Below are 5,430 nucleotides of genomic sequence, written 5' to 3'. Positions count from 1 at the left end.
TAAAAAAAAATGTTCAAATCATAAGTTGATTCGGTGAGATGATGGTTGAACCCAAACTGGAAACCACTGATAGTGAAAAACAAGCTCATGCCTTGCTTAGCTATGAATGACCTGACTAAAACATCCCACAGATTGCATATGGTAAAATGGTGGGTGGCTAGGTGAGTGGTTTGAATCCTCGAAGGGGCCTGTCAAGAGAAAGTTCTGGCAATTCACTTCTGGGCGGTTGCAGGCACGGGAAGCCCTGTGGGGTGCATGCTGCTCTAACACACGTAGGGCATGTGTGCTCCCTCAACTGGATAGCCACTGGTTTGCGTTTCTGTTTTCCAAAGCATGTCCCAAACTGTCGTCAAGGTTTTGAGGGTTAGTTTGCTTATTTGAGTTGAGGAAATGTCTCATTCCCAAGCCAAATGTTACACATTGAGGAAGTATCCGTACCCATGGTAACTGAGTCCATTCTAACTCGCCACCGTCCTTCAAGCTAGACTAGAACTGCCCCTTCTGGGTGTCAAGGCTGTAATGCAGGCTGCCGCGTCTTCTTCCCATGGAGTGGCTGCTGGGTTTGATCTTGGGGTCGGCAACCAAGCAGCCATTTAACCACTGCACCAGCAGCTGGTTAGCAACACATCATATGGAGCCACACGGAATAAACAGATTTGAGTAATAGAAAGCAGGGCTTCAAGAAGACAGACAACTTGGGATGAAACTTTCTCAAGTTCTAAAAAATAATTATCCTGACAACTAAACAAAGGCTCTGAAAAGACATATTTGGATCTTAAACATAAGTCTGGAATAAGAAAATTACCAGAGGATTAATTCCTTGAGAGCAGAAATGTCTTCAGAATGGTTTTAATATATTGCATCTCTGGGTAACTCTATGGTATCCAAGGATACCATGCCCCTTTTTTCCAAGTATTGAGTAGGATCATATATATGGATTTTTATCATTTTCTACATCTCTCAAACACATATCTTTTATGTGTACATCATTTTTATATGTTCATGGATCCAACAACTATCAGCAAGCCTAGGGTGAACTCATGAAGAAAGGGAATCAGGAAATGCTTAGGAAGGAATTTCTAAATTAATTGAAAGGTCAAAGTAGAAGAATGTCACCTTATACTCTAATAACAAATCACAATAATGTAAAAAATAATAGTCATTCTTGAGCAGGGGCCATGCTAATCTTCTCTGTACCATTCCAATTTTAGTATATGTGCCACCGAAGCAAGTCCATCAGTAGGTAACTGGACACCCCCTTACTGAAGGGTTGTGCGGAGGAGGAAATGAGCCAGTCAGGGTACAGGGTAGCAACGATGAAACATATAACTTTCCTCTAGTTCTTAAATGCTTCCTTCCCCAACTATCATGATCCCAATTCTACCTTACAAATCTAGCTAGACCAGAGGATATACATTGGTACAGATAGCAACTGGAAACAGGGAATCAGGACAGATGATGCCTTCAGGACCAGTGGTGAGAGTGGCGATGCCTGCGGTGTGGAGGGAATGTGAGGTAGAAAGGGGGAACCAATTGCAAGAATCTATGTATAGCCTCCTCCCTGGGGGATGGACAGCAGAGAAGAGGATGGGGGGAGACATCAGACTGTAATATATGACAAAATAATAATAATGTATGAATTATGAAGGGTTCATGAGGGAGGGACAGTAGGGAGGGAAGGGGAAAATGAGCAGCCAATATCAAGGGCTCAAGTAGAAGGCAAATGTTTTGAGAATGATGAGGGCAACAAATGTACAAATGAGCTTGACACTATGGATGTATGTATGGATTGTGGTAAGAATTGTACGAGCCCCAAATAAAATGATTTTCAAAAAATAACAGTCAACATTAATTAAACAATTTTAGCAATAGGGTGGATAAAAGGGAGTCCTGGTGACACCAGGTGATAAAGGTTGGACTGCTAACCTCAAGGTTACCAGTTCAAATCCAGCAGCCACTCTTAGAGAAAAGGCTTTTTATGCAGGGAAAGATTTTATCTTTAAAAACCCTATTGTTATTGTTAGGTGCCTTTTCGATGGCTCCTCATAATGACTCTGTGTACAACAGAAGAAAACAGTGTCAGTCCTGTGCCATCCTCACAATTGTTATGTTTCAGGCTATAGTTGAAGCCATCGTATCAATCTACCTTGCCAAAGGTCTTCCTGTATTTTGCTATCCCTCTGCTTCACCAAGAATGATATCCTTCTCCAAAGATTAGTCTCTCCTGAAATGTCCAATGCAAGTGGAATGAAGTCACGCCATCCTTGCCTCTAAGGAGCATTCTGGCAATACTTCTACTAAGACAGATTTATTTGTTCTTTTGTCAGCCCATGGTAGTTTCAATATTTTCTCCAATACCATCTTTCAAATGTACCAGTTCTTAGAGTTTCTCTGAGTCAAAATTGACTCAGTAGTTTGGGTTTGGAGTGGGTACAAGCAACCCTTTGGTGCAATGGTGAAGCACTTGACTGATAACTGAAAGTTCGGCAATCCTGGTGATCTACTCCTGTAAAGATTTTTAAAAAATTTTTAAACTCATTGTCATCAAGTCAACTCTAACTCACAGTGACCCTATAAGGCAAGGTAGAATTGTCCCTGTGACTTTCTGAGGCTGTAGCTCTTTACAAGAGTAGAAAGCTTCTTCTTTGAGGTGCTGAATGGTGATTTGAATTTCTGACCTTGTGTTTAGCAGCCCAACACATAACCATTCAAAAACCCAAACCATGCTCACTGCAATCAAGTCAACACTGACTCATTGCAGCCCTATAGGACAGGCATGAACTGCCCCTGTGCATTTCCGAGACTATAATTGTTGGCAGGTGTAGAAAGTCCCACTTTCCTCCCCAAAGCTACTGGTGGTTTCAAACTGGCAACCTTAACAATTTCAGTCCAATGTATAATAACCATAGTGCAGGAAATCATAAATACAGGGCAGTTCTCTTCAATCCTCTATGGTCACTATAAGCTGAATCATGGGCTCAGCAGCAAACGACCACTGCAACAGGGGGTGGGTATGGTGCCAGGCACTTTGCTCGTATAAACTAATTCAGTCATCTCCAACTTCAGTCAGAAATACTCACTGTATAGACTTGGGGAGGGAAAGCTATTTGTCAGAGTTAAGAGCTTGTCCACTGACCTGCCTGCTATTTTCTCTGATTCACATAGTGCAGAGCATGGAACCCAACCTGCCTTTCATGTCTTCCCCTGAACATCCCCCCCCCCACCCACAGTAGTGAAGGTCTTAGAAACAGAAATGCACGAAAGAAGTATATAGAGAAAAAAGTTCCCAGAATTTGACAGAAAGAAATTCAGATAAAAACTCACATGTTGATGTTCATGGGCTCAGACCAGGTGATTCCTACTTTGATCTTCATCTTTCCCAGTGTGATTTATTGCAAACTTACCATATCTCACCATGAAGCTCCAAATGCTGTTAAGAAATTAAAATTTTTTAAATAAAGCGTCAACCAGTTTCAAGATAGTCCATTGTCCTTTTGAATGCCTAATTAATATGACTTATACTACATCACAATGATACTTTTTAAAAAACTAATTGATTAGGATAATGATTCGAGCCGCTCAAAAGTAGTTTCCTTAAAGCTTCTTGATCCCCCAAACCAAAAAATAATAATAATAAACCTTGCTGCCACCAAGTCTATCCCAAGTCATAGGGACCCTATAGAACGAGATAGAACTGACTCTGGAAGTTTCTGAGACTAGAACTCTTTGTGGGAGTAGGCAGCCTCATATGTCTCCCTCAGAGTGGCTGATAGTTTCAAACTGCCGACCTTGCAGTTAGCAGCCCAATGCATAGCCACTATGCCACCAGGGCTCCTCCAAAAAAAAAAAAAAAAGACAAAGCAATGATCCTTCAGCAGCTTCTGTACTCCAGGACAGATGGAGGCCCACCTTCATGGAGCATGTTCCTCAAGAACACACCTTACCTACTTCAATGAATCCATTTAGAGGGAGCCTCCTGTTATCTTCTGCATAGAGCCTCTCTTCTCTCTACCACAAATGGATCTACTAGGTAGGGTGTGTTAGTCTGGGTAGACTAGAGAAACAAATTCATAGACACTCGTATGTGTGTAAGAGAGAATTTTCTAGCAAAGATTAATTGTATATTAAGAAAACATCTCAGCCCAATCCAGATCAGGTCCATAAACCTGACCTTAGCCCATATGTCGAGTACCAGTCTGTAAATTCCTCTTCAGATTCACGCAATAATGCAACGATGCCAAGTGCAGTGAGATTCCAGGCCAGTAGATGGACTGTCTTGTGGATCCAGTGGTGGTGGCAGCATCTCATATGGCTTCTAGCTGACATCAGCTTAGCTCCATGTGGCTTGTCAATAGGAATGCCTCTCAGGGAGTGAGTGTATCTATCTCTGTGGTGCCTCCAAATGAGGTCATCAAGGTGTAACCTTATTGGCAGCCTAGACACCCACCCCTCCGCAAGTTGACACCAAATTATGTTGCTACCACAGTGGGTGTGGGAGGTAAATATGGATCCCCTGGTGGTGCAAATGGCTAAGTCCTTCAGTCGTTAGCCACAAAGCTGGTGGTTCCATTGTACTCAGAGTTGCCTCAGAAGGATGAAAATCTACTTCTAACAAATCAGCCCTTCAGAAAAGAATCCTGGGGATCAACCCCTGAAAGGTCCCAGGTTTGAGTCCCTGGAAAGTACACTCCTGCTCTGGGATTGTCGTGGTGAGTCAGAATCAACTCTGCAGCAGCAAACACAGCAGACATGGGTGTTCCAGGATGACACAAACCATTGACTTGCTCCACTGGGGTGTGGAGATTCAAATCCACCTAAAGGCCCCTTAAAGAAGGGCCTATCTTGAAGGTGAACAAGCGGCCATCTAGCTCAGAAGCAATAAAGCCCACAAGGAAGAAGCACAGCAGCCGGTGCGATCACAAGGTGCCAAAGGGACCAGGTATAAGGCATCATGCAAAAAAAGAATATATATATATATATATATGTGTGTGTGTGTGTGTGTGTGTATGTATATAGGTGTGTGTGTGTGTATGTATATAGGTGTGTGTGTGTGTGTGTGTGTGTGTATACCATAGTGAATGAAGGGGGAAGTGCAGAGTGGAGACCTGAGGCCCCAGTGTCGAACACTGGAGATACCCTCACAGAGGGGTTTAGGTGAGGAGACGAGTCAGTCAGGGTGCAATGTAGTACCGATGAAGAACACAGCTTTCCCCCAGATCCTGGATGCTTCCTTCCCCCAACTACCATGATCCGAATTCTCCCTTGCAGAACTGGATAGGGCAGAGATTGTACACTGGTGCATATGGGAGCTGGAGGCACAGGGAATCCAGGGTGGATGATACCTTCAGGACCAGGGGTGTGAGGGGCCATGCTGGGAGAGTAGAGGGTGAGTGGGTTGGAAAGGGGGAACTGATTAAAAGGATCCATATG

General features: G+C 43.3%; 1 non-coding gene across 1 annotated transcript; it reads right to left on the bottom strand.

The window, feature by feature from the left end:
- Positions 1 to 1,128: 1,128 nt before the first annotated feature.
- On the bottom strand, positions 1,129 to 1,231 carry LOC142453939 (U6 spliceosomal RNA). The gene has a single exon (XR_012785493.1). It is a non-coding gene; the product is annotated as a U6 spliceosomal RNA (small nuclear RNA).
- Between the last annotated feature and the right edge of the window lie 4,199 nt (positions 1,232 to 5,430).

This window comes from Tenrec ecaudatus, chromosome 7 (genome assembly GCF_050624435.1).
Source record: "Tenrec ecaudatus isolate mTenEca1 chromosome 7, mTenEca1.hap1, whole genome shotgun sequence".
Classification (NCBI taxonomy): Eukaryota; Metazoa; Chordata; class Mammalia; order Afrosoricida; family Tenrecidae; genus Tenrec; species Tenrec ecaudatus.
This window is presented reverse-complemented; position numbering and strand designations above follow the sequence as displayed.